Source organism: Lampris incognitus, chromosome 11, assembly GCF_029633865.1.
Source record: "Lampris incognitus isolate fLamInc1 chromosome 11, fLamInc1.hap2, whole genome shotgun sequence".
In the NCBI taxonomy this organism is placed as follows: Eukaryota; Metazoa; Chordata; class Actinopteri; order Lampriformes; family Lampridae; genus Lampris; species Lampris incognitus.
Window position 1 is genome coordinate 17,297,462 of NC_079221.1, and position 19,002 is coordinate 17,316,463.

Genomic DNA, 19,002 nt, shown 5'->3' on the forward strand with positions numbered 1-19,002 from the left:
AAAACATGGCTTCAATTAATGTGATGACAATCCAAGCCCTAAAAAAAGTACCAAGATGGATTTGTATAACTGTAACAAACTCTATGAATTCAGTACACTATCAAGTGTGCTACTATCAAGTGCGCTTGAGACTCAAAATATATTTCCCTCATTGTATTTTTGTCGACGCAATCTTGTGGATATCTTGAGACATGCGTACAGTGTGTAAATGTGTGTATGTATTTATATTTCTGTATTTTTGTATTGACTTTGGCTCCACTCAGCACTCAGGCAAGAGCAGGACCTTTTCCTTATAAGGATGTCTCTCAGTGTGTGTGTGTGTGTGTGCACATGTATACATTGTGCTTGTCAGTGTGTGTTTAAGCACTTCCTTCCTGCCGCTATGGCTGGCAGAACATGGATAGGGGACTGCTCGCCTTTAGGGGAGGGGGCCACTGTACTAAGGGTGCGACGCTTTAACCCAACCGCCAACCTGCATTCCCTGAAAGTCAGACACGATGCCCTAGTTACAGGAAACCACAGACAAAGACACACATTTTTCACACATATGTATACAAGAGCATGCACACACACACGTGTACATACACACTCAGTCAGTCTGAACAACTGGAAATAACCATAAAAACATCATCAGCCACCACTAGTCCTGCGGAGGAGACAATGCTCATCTGACATAGCTGGCGGCTGGCCATAACAAAACACTAGTTATAGGCTAGTTGTGATTTAATTATCCTTTATTATAGACTGTAGTCGACTGTTTTCACAACAAAAACGATTTGAAATATTGTTTGGCATTTTATGACATAAAGACAAGACCAAAAACTCCTCAGTTAAATTTCTATTTATTGCCGACCAAGGTTTTCTGTGAAATTCATCTTCGTGGCCCAACTCTAATCTAAAATGAACAGCTGCCACATGAAGAAGGAAACAAAGTAAAAAAAAAAAAAAATATATATATATATATATATATATATATACACAGTGTAAAACACAAAGAATGTTTTTAATTGTAATCATAGGTCTTCTTGATTCTCACAGTTATAAACCCCATCCATCCATTATCCAAACCGCTTATCCTGCTCTCAGGGTCGCGGAGATGCTGGAGCCCATCCCAGCAGCCATTGGGTGGCAGGTGGGAAAATACCCCAGACAGGCCCCCAGGCCATCCCACACACACACACACACACACACACACACACACACACACACACACACACACACACACACACACACACACACACACACACACACACACAATCATACCAAGGGACAATTTGGTATGGCTGATTCACCTGACCTGCATGTCTTTGGACTGTGGGAAGAAACCGGACCCCCCGGAGGAAACCCACACAGACATGGGGAGAACATGCAATCTCCACACAGAGGATGACCCGCGACGACCCCCAAGGTTGGACTACCCCGGGGCTCAAACCCAGGACCTTCTTGCTGCGAGGCGACCGCACTAACCACTGCGCCACCGAGCCACCCAGATAGTTGTATAATATGAATATAACACAAACTAGTGATCCAAATGGCATTACAGTTGAAGATACTCAGCTCGCGTATTGTGAACGTGGGTGTTTGATGGGATTCTGTTTGCTGTTGTGGACATTTGATAGTTTATCCACTTGTAACCATCAGCCTCCTGAGGATCTGAGTTTAGTGTTGGCGGCCCCCTAAAGCAAAAGCAGGCTTGTCACAAGAGAGTCGTTATGTGGATCCCCAGACAATAAAGACAGATCTGAAGAGAGGACATTAGTGCAAAAATGCTCCCACTTTCTGAACAGTTGTGTGCCCTTGGGCAAGGCAGTAAAGTGCTAAATGTACCAGTACAACCACTTAAAAAGGGACAATAGTAGTAGTCTTCATGTATTGAATCTGTGTAAACATGAGAGATCAGTATTGCTGAAAAAGAGCACGAGAACTCAGTTTGAAAAACAAAAACTAAATAGATCAATTTTTTTTTAAATCCAAATATTTCCACTAAAGGGAAAACCAAAATGGAAAGAACAAATTCTTGTCAACTGGCCATCTGAGTGGAGAGGTAGGCGTGTTTTGCAGGATGCAAGCCCAGTGACGGCTCTATACATCTTTGTTCTGGCTCCGTCACTGATTACTTGAATGGCATTTCCTCCAAGTCAGCGACTGCTCTCTGTCCTTGGGATTCTTAACATTTGTGCCCCTGTGGTTAAGGACTCAGTGCCCAATTCAAACACAACTTTGAGTTGTGTGTGTCCCATATCTGGTCTTTATTTATTTATTTGTTTTTTTGTATGGAGGGAAGGTTGCATGGGGGGTAAGGGGGGTGAACATTTTCTTTTCCTTTGTGTTTGGCTTGAATGGCTATAGTTCAGAAATTAACATCACATTTCAGGCTTCTTGCCTCCGGTAAAGCACAAAAGCACTCAGAAACCGCTGAGAAATTTGCCCTCAGAAAGTCCTAATGGGGTAGTGGTCTGCATCAAATCCACCCTGCGACAACGAGGTCGGGGGTTAAGGTCTACGTGTCAGAAAGCTTACCATCTGTCACTGGTTTGAATCAAGAAAGCAAGACCTGCTAGTGACCGATATAGGTAGGTACAGACAGGTGCAAAATAAAAACACCACTGACATCTCTTAATGGATGTTGAGCAGATCCAGGACCGATGGATTTCACAAATACTTTATTCTGTTTGATTTATCCTACATATTGTGGCAGATGGGTGGGGTTTGCCACTGACAATGCACCGAGTGCCAGGGCATGTAGACAATCACCGGACAGTGTTTTAACAGGCGTTCTGTGAACAACAACTTATCTGACACCCTAGACTTTCTGCTATAAATCCCCCCCCCCCATCTAAAAGAGCCGGGACAATTCCAGAAATGAACATGTACATACACAGCACCATCATTTATGTAATGCCTCCATCTTTGGGAATCACTTTTCAGCTTTGCAAAACCTGCACTAATAAGGGTGTTTAATCAAAAAAGCTTGTTAATAATGGCAGTTACGTCAACGCCATGCCTACTAACTAAGCCAAGAAACAGAGTAACTGTACCGCAGACAAGACAACTTCCAGATGGTAAAAAGAACAAAAAAATAGAACAACCACATCTCAGCCATTTTATTCGGTCCATGTAAAAATGACCTCAGAAGTCTATCATTAACTCAGATAAGGGAGGCTGTAGCTCAGGGGTTGGCAGCCTGATTGCCCTGATAGGTGGGGAAATGGGCATCTGGTTGGGAGTATAAATGATTGAGAAGCCATTCCTCTGAAATTACCTACTAACCACCATCTCATCCCGGCCAGCACTGCGCCTTGGCACAGAACTGGATCAAACCTTAGTAACCTTGTGAATGTTAAGGTAATTTCTAGATGACAGCAATATGAAATAAAAATCCAAATAGAAATGCTTTTGGGCATCCGGGTAGCGTAGTGGTCTATTCCGTTGTCTACCAACACAGTGATCGCCAGTTTGAATCCCTGTGTTACCTGCGGCTTGGTCGGGCGTCCCTGCAGACATAATTGGCCGTGTCTGCGGGTGGGAAGCTGGATGTGGATATGTGCTCTGGTCACTACACTAGCGCCTCCTCTGGTCAGTCGGGGCACCTGTTTGGGGGGAGGGGGAACTGGGGGGAATAGCGTGATCCTCCCACGTGCTACGTCCCTCTGGTGAAACTCCTCACTGTCAGGTGAAAAGAAGCGGCTGGGGACTCCACATGTATCAGAGGAGGCATGTGGTAGTATGTAGTCCTCCCCGGATCGGTAGAGGGGGTGGAGCAGCGACCGGGACGGCTCGGAAGAGTGGAGTAATTGGCCGGGGGAGAAAAATGCTTTCGAGGGCGTAACAGGAACAAAGCCGATTAACACTTCTCAGTGAGACGGGTAAACGATTCAGTTATTAACAAATTCCTGTTACGCTATTTCACCATGTCACTTCAACCATATACTCGGTTAGTTGATTTTGGGGGTCCGAACTGCTTTAAGATCATTTTTATTTTAATCGTGACTGTTCTTTTAGAATCAAAATGTAAAATTGCCCTCAACACAAGACCAAGAACAACAACAACTTCAAGTTTACTTGACAGGAAGTCAGGGAGCTGACTCATAACGCCACCCAATGAGTAATCAAATAAAACTATTTGTATAGCACTTTTAAAAAAAAGAGTAACAACAGAGTGTTTTACATTAAGGGAAAAGATAAAGACGTAATTGCACATTTAACGAGAGAAAATACACATGGTCTAGTGGGTTTTTGCAATGATAATAAAAATCCAAACAGAACTTGTTTCACATCCAACACTTTTTTAAAAGAACAGCACAAAATCATGGTAGACTCCCACCATCCAGCTATGTTTTCAACCCGAGCTGCAAGCTGAAGAACAAAACTGTGCAAGTCATTATTCCAGCGTCCACACAACAGCCAAAACAGTTTCTTGGGTTTTTATTGTATAATGCTTGGCAGCACAAGCTGGGTGAGGACTGCCACTTTGGACTCATTCTGTATGCAGTGAGTGTCAGGACGCCTGGACAATCGCAGGAAAGGGTTTTGAAAGTTTATTTCATATGCTTTTCAGCACATAACAACTTACCTTACACTAAATGAATTGTCCTTGTCCAGGAAACCCCACCCATCTGGTGCTCCAGGCTGGTTGAAGCAAACAATAACATTTCTTTTCCAAACTATTTGCCGCAGGTTTGCCCCCCCCCACTGCCCCCCCTGCATTTTTGATGCATAAAACACAGCAAAACAGTCGAGCTCACGCGTATGCCCTGACAAAGTTATGAACAATAAAAGCTACCTTTTTTTTCAGCGATCAAAACACACCATGATGTCTGTCACTGTAAGCATGTGGAATCCAGGATCGTCTGTTTTCCCACACATCTTGTACCTGTGAGGTACAGCACCTGTCTCTGAACACAGGGGTGCAACACACAGTCTATCTAGGCCAAATGAGCGAATCACGCATCTTTCTTCCTCCTCCCGTAAGGCTATTTATAATGACCTACATGGACCTGGGCTCAATCAAAACTGTTCTAATTCAGCAATTCGATGCAGCAACTCTCCTCCTGAGAGCAAATGAGCTAGTTCATGGCCATGCCAAAAAAATAAAAAATAGATGCTCAAACAAAATGTGTTGCCTCAAAGTAAAACAAGCATCAATGTTGTCAAGAGCAGAATTGGGCTACACAAGTGGGTTTTAGGCAGTATTGCTAACCGTAGTAACGAAGTTCTTCCTCCATGAACTTTCAACCCAAATCTTACAAGAACAAGATTAGCTAGTCACATAATTATTACTATATTAAAAAATCAGACAGCAGAGTTCACCGATGGAAGTTTGTGAACGATGCGCCGACTGTGAGAAGACTGGGAGAAAAGGTCAAAATATCACATCCCAATTATTTCTCTCATTCAGTGTCACCCCACTTTGACTCCACATGATGAGAGATTTTATATAGTATCTATTTCCATTAAAAATTAGATATTTGGATTTTTTTTCAAGTTAATGTCAGCAGAGATACTACATGTGCTCAAAATGTATAAAACATTTCTATACAGTATCAAAGTATGGTACATGGGAATGTCAAGCAGTATGCTACACGTCTCAGAAACCACCTGATGACTACAGAGGACAAGCATATTTCCCTGGCTCCTGTCAACCGGGTCCCTTGTCTCTGCTGACAAGTCTGTATGGGCACCGAGTCTTTATCGACAGGCCCAGCGTCACTTGACTTTATCCCAAGTCAGCCTTATTCCCACGCCGTGAATGCCAGTTTTTTAGCAAACAAAATCGCGGGGTATTTCAATGACCACCAGTGCTGACAGGCCTGACAAAGAGAGGATACAGAAATAACTCTGACTTGCAACCAAGTGGGGGTTAGATCACGCTTGAAATTAGGTTAAAAAAAACTCCATCCCTCAGGGGATATTGTTTAAAGGAAGCTGCAAACACTAAGCAGTGTCCATGCAGTGCTGGTTCACTGGTCACCCTGTGCTAAGTGATAATATCTAAATGGACAGCTATTATGACAAACATGTTCCCTCTTTTCTAAACCTGATAGTGCAGCCATTAAAACAGAATGTCCCATGTTCCCATGCTGCCCACAGGGGTGTGGCTGCTGAGAACCTCCGTAGCCAGCAGTGGCCAAACCGCAGGCCTTTCTATACCCACAGACATGAGTCAAGTTCATGGGCAGCGTTATTTCCTGCCAAGGAGCAGCGCTGAGCAAATAACGTCCTTATTTCCACAACCCATAGTAATGCTTGTAAAAATGACACGAATGAAGACACGTCCAGGCTATGTAGGCTCCTAAGGTACAAGAAATCTACATCATGGATGGATGTCCTCTACTTCTTACTAGCCTAAACATGCTAGCTTTGTTTGACTTAATGTGAGAAAATAAGATTGATGGCTTTTAACTCTGTGTCTAAAATTTGAACACACCGTGGTGCCTTTAGGACGACATAAAAACCAGCTGATAATGTTATGCAAAAGCGTTAACATGAACTATGACAAAATCAACAGCCTCCACACAGATGAAACTATAACTTCCAGGATATGACGGTAAACTTGACTTGATGGTACTGTAACGTGCATGGATAAGTAGACACATTGGTCCTTGACTAACGGGTTGGACCCTTTAGCCGACTGATTAACGTTGTCGCTTGCGGAGTGGGAGACACGGGTTCGCGTCCCGGCTGTGGCGACGGTCTCCTAGACTGCCCCCCGAATTCGCTGCATGGGTGTCAGAAGTGGGATGGTGAGACCGTGAGGTCATCGGAAGCGCGGGTGCCCAGAGGCGTGAGGGAGCTGATATGCTGAAGCGCGAGGATGCGCTTCCTGAAAGAGGGGGGTAGTGTAATGTGCATGGATAAGTAGACACGTTGGTCCTTGACTAACGGGTCGGACCCTTTAGTCGACTGGTTAACGTTGTTGCTTGGGGAGTGGGAGACACGGGTTTGTGTCCCGGCTGTGGCGACGGTCTCCCAGACTGCCCCCCGAATTCGCTGCAGTACACTGAAGGAGCTTATTAGAGCAGCAGTGGCTCAGAAGGTAGCACAGGTCTTCGGATAACTGGAAGGCTGCCGGTTCGATCCTCGTCTCCTCCCTGGCAAAAATGTTGAGGTGTCTCTGAGCAAGGCACTTAAGTGCTCCTGAAGAGCCGGTGAATATGAGGTGTTAATTGTAAAGCGTTTTGAGTGGCTGTTTTTTCAAGTTCAAGTACTTCTTTTGTCACATGCACAGAAATACAGAGTAAAACATGCAGTGAAATGAAAGCGGGTACTTGGTCTGTCACTGTGTGAAAAGACATACATAGGCCTAGTATATAGTGATAAAAGACAAAAGATCAGGTTATTCTTAAGACAAAATAAAACAAACAATAAATGAAAATAAAAACCTAGCTGTCTCAAGTATGTGAAAGGTCATATATGTTGAGAGTTCTTATGGCCTGTGGATAGAAACTTCTCTTGCCGCTATGTCTATGTAAAATGCGGTCCATTTATTCGCCAATAAGTCTGTATTAGTTGAAGAATGCAGTGCAAGCATCAGAATAGGGAACAGAGCTATTTTACTGACATATGTCCTCCTTTACCCCAATAACAAAAACAGGCAATGACGGCAGAATTCTCCAAACCTGATCGCAAACTGGATAGCAACTGTGCAGGTCAGGTCAGGCTAGTGGTAAAATAAATAGTATGCTTCACGCTTAGCCAAAAATATAACAGGAGAGGGGGTTGTGACTGGTTTATAACTGCTGCAACAAGCAAAACTATGTGACAAGAGTGTAGTCTGTAGGATAAGAGCTGCTGAAATGTTCAAGATGGCCCTCACTGCCAACTCAAGGAGGTGCTCCAAGGAATCGCCTGTATAGTGCTGTTTCAGTCATTACACGAGACATAAAAAGCAGGTTAATTTAGAAATGATAAAAAAAAAAAATACATGACACCATTTAACCAACATGAGACTAGCTGTTAGTAACAGACGGACTGAAATAAACTCTATAGAGATCCCCCAGATGTTTTCAGTTTGTTAAGCATTGTAGGGCCTTCCATGTTTCTCCTTGTTGGAGAGAACGGGAGGTGCTTATGGATATGTTTTATCAGTCAGCGACAGCTTACATTCAATCCAACAACTATTACCGCTGCTGACACTGTATTGTGGGGTAAGCAATAACCAACAGGAAGTTACACAACTACGCCGCTGCGAGCACAGTGAAAAACAGGAGATTGGTTACAGGAAAGAGTTGTGTAGTTACCGTTGGTGATTTATTTCCTCATCTCACATGATATTTGGAGGTAGGGTATGGTTAGGAAATTAGCTGCAGACTGAGAGCATGGTGGTTAATTGCCTGTTGGTGAAGGCAGCTGCAAGCACTTAGGCTATCAACACCTAGCCTTTTTCTGTGTTTCTGCTTGCCATGAGACCGGTACCAGAGGTCTGAGCTGAACTCTGAAAAGGAAACAAGGCACATCTCGCAACCACAGAACCTGTCATCCAAAAATACTGTTTGCTGAGCATGCATCCTGTTTGTCTACAATAGCATAGCTGTGGAAATATGTCAAGTGTCTTCCTCAATGGTACATCAACCATATTTTGAAAGAAGTGTCCTTTCCGTGATCATGAAGATCATGCAGAAGTACGGAAGACAAGACATGGCAAAGAACTAGACAAATATCCAAAAACGGCAAGTCATTGGAAAAATAACACTGTTTGCGTTGTGTGTCTGTGTCTCTGCGTGTTTGAATGTTATGTCACCACATAGAACTAAAGAGCCAGTGCCGCATAAATAAACTACATCATACAGACGGCTTGTTGATTGCTGGTGGAATACAAAAGCTGCCGCTTTCGGCTTTGTTTAACATTAATGGCGCTCTCTGGGAGTGCTTGGAGCCTGTCACCATCAGACAATGGGGAGTCTGTCATATTTTGTCCCGTGTGTGGCTTTAGTTTAACTTGACTAAGAAATGTGCTCGTTTGGACCAATCAAATCACCAAAACGTCAGAAGGAGACGCATTCCATTGGTTGACAAATGGACTACTCACCAAGTTAATGGAAAATGTGACCCTGAACACTGACGGCATGACATGTCACAGTTTTTTTTTTCTTCGCACCAGTTTCACAGTCATACCAACACTTACATAGATCCGTTAGCGGTGAACTGAAACTCTGATAATGCTCACCAAAGACACGACTTAATTTTTATTCAGGCGCTCCTGGTTATTTCACTCAACTACTTCACTGGAGTATTTGAACGCATGGTCTTAAAATAGAAGTAAAAGTCAGGATATGTGACATCATCCAGATAACGTTACTTCTTTGCATGTCTTGGCTACCAATAAGGGGAAGTAAATTGATTAGGTGATGTTCTCAGCCAGTACTAGCACCCCATCAACATAATTCCAGGCTGCCCAATAATACTCCTTCCCTAGTAAGGGCTGCTGGGCACAGGGCTACTTTTAGGACAACATTGTTACTTTAATCATATTTTTACCAGGGGATATTTGGGTCACTGCTGGTCTCACTTTGTATCTGCTCCTACAGCATGTATAATACTCCGCAAAGAAAAGCCCTGCAACCTCCCCCACCATCACTCTTCCCTGGGGTTTCAGAAGGAGCGTGACAGTGATGAACAGGAAGGAGTTTGTGATAGCAATCTCCAACAGGCCCTGTGTTGATGATGATGTCATCAAAAGGAAGCTTGCACACACGCACACACACACACAGAGCCTCTACTTCCTTTTATGGAGACTTGCTCATTTCAGGAGTCAGGAAAGGCGAGGTTAACTGAATCAAGTGATTTGTGTGTAAACTTATATGAGGAAATGTTTAGTGTGTTTATGTTTACTCAAGTCATTTAGGGGCATAATCAGTGTTCATATCTCCATGAGCTAGCCAGTCAAACTGGCATATTTCCCTACATGACAAGCCAAAATGGATTTGTAAGTACTTGGTACACAGGAAATGTTTGATCTCGCAAAGGCCGGACACCAACAACATACATATAAAATTATATGTATGCATAATGGTACATGTGAAAGTGTTTACAGCTGATTTAGAGAAGAAAATGCTCAACTAGCATCAACATAATACAGTGGATGCAAAAGTGTGTTGGTATGTGTGAACCCACAGTGTACATGTTGACTGTTTGATGCTTGTGATGCCCATTAAAAGCAAAGCTTTTGAGCTTGACCCTTAGACGATTAGGCTGGCTGTGATTAGAGGTACGACTGGGGCCATCTAGCCTTTCCTCTAGAGGACACTGGGAGATTGAAGGGGAGTGGTCTGGTGGGCCTTTCCCTTCCTCGCCATCGAGCTCCAGACTAATCCTGTCTAAACACTTAATTCTCCTCAACGCTCCGCTGCACTTCTGTCACCGAACTCCCACCTGGCAATTTAATTTTCAGTTTACATTGTCCCCCAGACCCCCATTCAGACAAAACACACCGCGAGAAGATGTCTTGTAAACCGCTGCTATGTATACTGACTACTCACTGTTAAAGGATTTGTGTGCCTGCTACTGATAACTGGGGAGGGACACTATCAGTATTCGATATCTCTGCCCATTTTGTGATGGTATTGCTGCAAAAAAGCTAATCCATTACTTCAACAGACTAAGTAATGGAGTTATAGAGGTCAGATAAACTCTATATTTAATCTCATTTAGATGATCTCTTGAAATGGCTCAGCTGATAGCGCTATTGATGCTTTCAGCTGAGCCATTTCAAGATAGTATGTACTATCAAACGACAATGGGCCATTGTCGTTAGATAGTACATACTATCTAATGACAATCAAAGCTCTGTCAAATGCTTCATAAAACCATAAGCTATAATTGCACCAAAAATTGCCTCAAAACATCACAACTGCTCTCTGAACAAGAAAATTCAAATTCTAAGGATACTAAAACAAACATATACTGGAATTTTTTTGGGGGGGGGGGTTCTCCCTTTTACTCCCCAATTGTACTTGGCAAATTACCCACTCTTCCGAGCCATGCTGGTCGCTGCTCCACCCCTTCTGCCGATCCAGGGAGGACTACAGACTACCACAGACTACCACATGCCTCCTCTGATACATGTGGAGTCGCCAGCCGCTTCTTTTCACCTGACAGTGAGGAGTTTCACCAGGGGAATGTAGCACGTGGGAGGATCATGTTATTCCCCCCACTTCCCCCTTCCCCCGAACAGGTGCCCCCATCGACCAGAAGAGGCGCTAGTGCAGCGACCAGGACACATACCCACATCCACCTTCCAACCCGCAGCCACGGCCAATTGTGTCTGTAGGGACGCCCAACCAAGCCGGAGGTAACACTGGGATTTGAACCAGCGATCCTCGTGTTGGTAAGCAACGAATAGAATGCCACACTACCCGGACACCGATACTGGAATATTTTAAAAACTGTTTTATCTTCTCAAAGATTGTCTATTTAAATGTGAACATATTGAAAATAACTTTTGATTTTATTGGTATATCACTAGAGCAAAATATCCTGATACTAATACATCTGCATGAGGTCAAAATGATCTTATGAGATCCCAAAATACAGCAGGAATATCCCATTCAAAAGATGAACAATTTTGCATAAGAACAGTATGTGATCAGTGAAACCTGGCTGTCAATATAACCGACTTTTTATCCATCCATCCATTATCCAAACATTTATCCTGCTCTCAGGGTCACAGGGATGCTGGAGCCTATCCCAGCAGTCACTGGGCGGCAGGCAGGAAGACACCCTGGACAGGCTGCCAGGCCATCACAGGGCCAACACACACACACACACACACACACACACACACACACACACACACACACACACACACACACACACACACACACACACACACACACACACATTCACACCTTGGAACAATTTAGTACGGCCGATTCACTTGACCTACATGTCTTTTTATAGTGGTTAAAAATTAGTTACTCAACCAACCAATGGCAGGCCTCACTACAAGGTCCCCTTATCACCCTGGAAAAATAAATATTGAACTTATTTCCATGAGCCACTGCTGCAGTCCTGAAAGTGGGAAAAAACACTCAATATGAAAGGCCACACAGAATGCACCTCATTAATCAGGAACACTTTATTTGTCATTTCACCCCATGTACCCGTGTACGAAACGCCATTTCCCCCAGCCCACAGCAGTGCAACATACACACAAAAACACATTCAAGAACCACAAGGACACACATATTCACCCTAACACATATATCCAAACTAAAAAAATAAATAAAAATAAGTGGCCTAGACTGATTCAATATGTGTATATATAACATTTCTGTAATAATAATTTTGCACCTGAGCGCCAAGTCGGAGAACTGGGGCTCTAGTTTGTCATGGAATGCGATTTGGCAATGTGTACTGATAATAAAGTGCTGTATAGAGTGAGTGGGGTGGTCCTTCAAATTGCAGTGGTATCTGTTCCAAAGAAAAATAAGGAGCCATATTAATAGCAAATAAAGTGAAATGGACACGTTTTTCTTCCTTTTATCCCCCGTCTCATGAGAACTTTGCTGTGACGTCATTAGGTAGAGCCAAGCCCTCTCTTACATCTGCAGATAGCAGTGAATGTTCACAAACAGACTGCACCCTCCAGAGTCAGACACTAAATCTTAATAATAATAATAACCAATAAAAGCCAAAATACAGCTATCCACCGCCGACGAGTAAATGAATACCTTACCACATTTTTGCTGTGTCTGTCTGTGTCTGTCTTGCACTGTTTGGTGAAGCCACAGCCCTCATTTCATTTTTAACATGTGCCTTGCACATTGTTTTTAATGACAATAAATTGAATTGAATTTTATCTAAAAGGTCCCGTCGCAGCACTTAAATTTTCGAGAACTGAAGTGTTGCTCTGCAGCAGCTATGGTCTCAGGAGAAGAGACTTGGCGGAAAAGTGGATCAGAACATCACTAATTATGTTTCAGAACTCCTGCTTCTGGAGTTGTATTCCCAAATAAAATGTAAAATCAGTTATCTTAAGTACATCATCAGAACAGCAATTTTTCTATTTGATCCACTTTATATCATAAAATACTGCAACTTCCATTACATTTGTGCTAACAATCATTTTCTAAAGGCATGTTCTTTTAAAGGTGTACATCCTATTGGGGAAAAAAACTTTCAATGTACTGCTGATACTTAACATAAACGATGTACAGTTAGGCTAAATTTAACATTTGCCCGTCAGGCCAGTTTGTAAGATTTCAGTGTCCAGTGACACGCTGGTCCTTCTTACTATAACAATTACACTTGGGCAGACTTCTTACCAGAACCTTCTAAAGAAGCTGGATATGTTTCCTTAAGGGCAAATTCCAAGTCGCAACATTATGGTCGTGGTTGACATCCAATACCACACCGGGGGAATAGCATAGTACACTTCAGACAGAACATGAGGGTAACTGCTCCCCGGTGACCAGCTAAAATGGTTGACACCGAAATAAACATGAGGAAAGTTTAAAACAATTCCCTGTGGGTGGAAGAGTCTTTTCATGGCTGTTTGGTCTTTTTTAATCAATACAGTATGTAGAGCTTCAAATAACCACTGCCAGGGTAAGGGTTTCCAGATGGAGGGAACTAAAGTGGAACGTATGTGTGCTCAAGCCACCGTAGGATGCTTACGACATTAGGAATTAACCACACGATTCAAAGGAAAAGAAATTTGCAGAGACCAACTTCTGGTAAAACTCAGTTGTGTCTACTGTGTATGAAAGCCCAGAGAAGAGACGGCTGGTTGGGATTTGAGCCATCATTTAGCCTGACTTCACCGTCCAGCAGGTTTGAGTTGAGTTGTAAATGATTTGCTTTGCAAACAGAATCACTAAGCCTGCTCATTAGAGGTGACTGAGCCCATTCTCCCCCCATGGCCTTGTATAATGATGCTATTGATGCATCAGTTTACTATGCAGTAGTCACCCTTTGGCGTTTGTATGAGACACGGTGGGTTAACGATGACATCCACGTCTGTATGAGACACAACACATTAACCACCACTTAACCTTAACCCTAAACTTACCATGGCCTAACCTGTATGTCATTAATATTCATGAATGAGGGTGAAGGTTTGACAGTGGAGTCTATAGAGCACCTGCTTTATTTCTTTACAGACGCTGAAAGGTGCTTTCCCCGTAATATATCAATGCTTTGTCAATACCGTCCATATGTGACCCCATAGGACGAGAATGCATTGGATACCTGAGATCAACAAATGTGATTTAGGACTAGATCAGCATACAAAAAAAGCGGTAAAATTATGACTTTAATTGGGCCGGAGTAGCCAATTTGTCCCAAACCTGACTAAAATTTCAGGCCAGATGTAGTAAGACATTTGCTACCCTTTCAATAATCTTACAGAAAATTTAATCAGATCATCTGGACACAGTATTTATTGAGAGAAATGTTTCATCACTCATCTAGGTGACCTCTTCAGTCTCCACTGACTGCAGGTATCCCCACCCTTATAAACAACACAGTGGCATAACGACCGAAACCAACGAGCAGTTACATATGCAAATTGCCATGACCATTAACTAGAGTTTCAATGGCCAAGTGTACTAGTCACAGAGAATTGAGGAAGAGTTGCAATCACAGCATTGTAAGATGGCAACAGATGTACTCTTAGCCCCCCCCCCCCGGTTCAGGGGTGGTCGCTCCCTCGTCACATAGATGGCCTCTTTGACTCCCTGTTCAAACCATTGTTCCTCCCTATCAAGGATGTGCACATCCTCATCCCTAAAAGAGTGGCCACTGGCCTGTAGATGGGTGTAGACTGTGGAGTCCTGGCCTGACGTGTTAGCTCTTCTGTGTTGTGCCATCCTCTTGGCCAGCGTCTGTTTAGTTTCCCCAATGTACAAGTCACAACAATCCTCCTGGCACTTAACAGCATACACTATATTGCTCTGTTTGTGCCAGGGGATCCGATCCTTGGGGTGGACCAATTTCTGGCACAGTGTGTTTTGGGGTTTGAAAGCATGTCACCTTTTCTGACATTCCTGCCACATAAGGAATCACCACTGGCCTACACTTACACACTTACACAGAAAAGCACCGCCGCTGAAAAATCCGCCAAGAACAGAGAGCCGCAGGAACAGGTCCACCCCCTACTATGCTCTGGCCACACTGTTCCAGTCTCTTCTAGTCTCACCTTGGCCTGTCAAGCCATCTTCATTTCAAGCACACACCTTAATCTCTTGGAATGGATCCTCAGACACGAGAGACGCCAACGACACTTACACAGTTGTTGTCCTTTTCCTCTCTTCGATGGGCGTCTTCCTGGCTTTGACAAATGCCCAGTTAGGATAACCCCGCTTATCCAGGGCCTGTTTAATGTAGGATTTCTTCCCTTCCCCAGCCGCTGTGTCGGTGGGGACGCTGCCAGCTTGGTGGTACAGCGTCCTGATGACTCCTAGTCTGTGCTCCAGTGGATGATGAGAGACAAACCTTAAATACTGATCAGTAGGTTTGGGTTTATGGTAAACACCAACAATCAAATGTCCCCCATCACCAATTGCAATTTCACAGTCTAAGAAGGCTAATCTGTCATTTCTCACATCCTCCCTGGTGAATTTGAAGTGGATGTCCACAGAGTTAATGTGGTCGGTAACATGTGGTACATCCCGAGATTAAATTTTAACCCAGGTGTCGTCCACAAATCTGAATCAATGGCTAGGTGGTGTCCCTGGATAGGACATCAGGGCCCAATATTTCACTTCCTCCATATACAAGTTGGCCATTATAGGTGAGATTGGGGAACCCACTGCACACCCATGCCTCTGCCCATAGTACTGCCCCCTGTATGTGAAGTACGTGGACTGAAGACACAGTTTCAGGGGCAGACACACTTGGTCAGTGTTAAGGGTGGTCCTATTGCTAAGGGTGGGGGTCATCCTGTAATTTCATATGACCTACCTCCACTACTTCATCAACAAAAGAATAACCAATCGTTGGTTTCAGTTGTTCTGCCACTGTGTTGTTTATAAGGGTGGGGGTACCTGCAGTCAGTTGAGACTGAAGAGGTCACTTAGATGAGTGATGAAACGTTTCCCGCAATAAACGTTGTGTCTGGATTAACTGATTCAAATTTCTGTGATTTCCTTACCTGGATTATCGAGCATGCATAAAGAGACTTTCAATAGTCTGTTTTAAAAAAGAACATCAAATTAACATTACACATGGTTTTTGTAATTCGCAACAATACACAAGCAAAAAAAATCCACTTGCTGCAAGTTCATTATTGACATAAAGTCAGCCCTGTAAAGTAAAATATACAATAGATTTTAGTTAACTGCAACTTTCAGACACTTCCTTACACAGGCCTTTAGCCTCTAAAATTGTTATTTTATATACATTCTCAAGTATACTTAGATGAATAAAACTTCAAATTCTAACATTTCTCATTGATCAAATTCTACAGTTTAGGGGAAGACAAAGGCAGATTAATGCCAATATAGAGGGGCCGATGATGATCGGATGATCATCACTAATTCGTCATGATTCAACGGAAGACCCGCTGCGGCAACCCCTAACGGGAGCAGCCGATAGTAGTAGTAGATAGAGGGGACAATGTACTCACATTAATTGCCAATTTCCAATATTCTTGATTAACTAAACGGTTCCCTGTACATAACTGGCCAACTTTATGACCGTGTCATGACATAAACTCATTGCCACTATCATGTAGTAAAGAACACTATAAGCTATTTGAGCTGTAACATTTTGCTGAAATTTTTGTTGGGAGAATTTTTATCTACAATGCTGACCTCGTATTTTTCCTCCTGTACCTTGCTCTGAAAATAATAGTTATGCGAGGTGGTTTTCTGTGCATCAATCTTGGCAACTGTTTGCTCTATTCCCATTTATGAAAAAAAGACAGTCGTATTAATTGCATTGCTGCTGCAATGACTGAACTCCATCAGAGCGGTTGTTCAAGTTCAACTCTAAAACAATCTAAGCTACCATCAATGTGGTAGCTCGAGTGGGGAACCTATATTGGGAGTTATATGGGTCAGATAAACTTAGTGCCTGGGTACAAATGCCATCTAAATTTAGAAGGCTCTTTTGAATTGGGTTAAAAGGTAGCATATGCATGACTCATTGCACAAACAAACTTTCTAAGGTGAATCCAGTCAGCGTACTTTCTGCTAAAATACGACAGCCATTCCAAAGTTTGCACGGAGCAGAAAGCTATCGCTGCACTACAAATGAATGTTTATAGTGGGATTAAAAGTGTTTGACAGTGCTGGATGAATAACCCCCCAAAATACAGAATTACAACAACTCAATTTTTCAGCGCTGACATTCTTCCACAGTGTGTGTGTGTGTGTGTGTGTGTGTGGTCTTCTCCCTGTTGGCCCAGGCTCAGCCAGGGACGCACAACGGGCATTTTCCCTACACCCTGCGATACTGTGGTAATAAAGACACATACAGCAATGTGACGCTGAAGGAAGAGGCTCAACAGCCCAACACACCTCAGCAAGTCCAGATACCGGTGTGTCCAAGCCTTTAAATCAATCTATGCCCTTAGTGAGATACAGCACATCAGTCATTTATAATCCCCACCCCATCCCCTGCCATAGACCCAGTCTGAAAACAGGGTGCAGTAACAGCTGATCTTTCAGGACCATCTATTTTTAAAGCTCTTGTTGCAGAACGGGCCAGCTCATCAGGGCTAACATACCATCCTGTCAGAGGACTGCCAATGGAGGCTTGACCCCGCTGGCGCTTAAAGGCGCAGACGCTTTCTCTTGGCCACACAAGAGGTGACAGCAAGCCGACCGAAAGGTTTTACCAGGCCCCATCGTTCAAGTGTTGTGCCCAACACCTATCTGAAACACAATCTCGGGCTTTAAAAGGTAAATCTGGTGAAATGGCACTGTGTGGCTGCTGTTAGGGTTTGCCAGTTATGCAAGAGTTCCCTCTAAAACTTATCTCAGTGAACCTAAGCCAGAGCACATTCCCAACAACTGCAAATAGACTACGACCAGAGCCGATCAACAGCTACAGGAATGCGCAAACTCAAGCAAACCACCGCAGAGTAAATAGTCAGCTAGGACAGTTAAATAAGCATAGCCAACCTCTGCATGCTCGGCACGAGTAACGTGTTCGCAGTGGCTTACGATAAGGCCATATCTCGTGTGTGTGTGTGTGTGTGTGTGTGTGTGTGTGTGTGTGTGTGTGTGTGTGTGTGTGTGTGTGTGTGTGTGTGTGTGCGTGTGCGTGTGTGCGTGTGTGTGATATGCAAATATGATGAAACATCTGGTAGGCGTTTGCACAGACTAAACTTCCCCTGAGCTGAAACCATCAGTTCTGCATAGGTGTGATGCAGAACAAAGGAAAGGGTGACGGCAAAACACAGGACGATTAGCGACGGGTTCTTTTTTTTGTTCTTCCTTCTCAGTGAATCAAACTAAATGCGGTGAAACCACAACCAGAAAAGACACAAAGGCATCCACTTAAGAAAGAACAAGATCCATTTTCAAGAAACTGTTGAGATTTATGGATGGAAATTTCATTAATTTTTTTTTTACCATCTTTGGGCATAATATCAGAAGAATGCTTAGAATTGTCAGAAGTATTCAAGCGAGCGCTATTCTTGGTTCCAGATGTTGTTTTTGAGAGTAGCCTATATGTTGAATTGGACAAAAGGTGGCTCTAATTAAGATAACAACCAGTCTCCTCTGGAGGTGGAGTTCCCACTGAAATTTCATGGAGAGGACGAGAAGAACCTTCTTAAACGTCTTAATGAAATTCTCACAGGAATTAAAGAGACGTCCCATTGATCACTTCAAAGTCAGTAGTGTCATATAGCACCCAGGACACACTAGCTGTGACACTACTCTTAATGTGCAACATTATTTATGCGACACCTTAAGTCTCGCATCATGACGTCTAATAACAGGATTTAGGCATTGTTGGGACATCAAACAGTACATGACCCAACATTAAGAGATTAAAGAGGGTGTACGACACGCGCATACGCACGCACGCACCCCTCCCCCATGGAAGAGT

At 43.4% G+C, this 19,002-nt stretch overlaps 1 protein-coding gene across 6 annotated transcripts in view; it reads right to left on the bottom strand.

The window, feature by feature from the left end:
- lrrfip1a (leucine rich repeat (in FLII) interacting protein 1a) overlaps positions 1-19,002 on the bottom strand; it is a 63,603-nt gene that overhangs the window by 43,177 nt on the left and 1,424 nt on the right. The window lies entirely within an intron of this gene.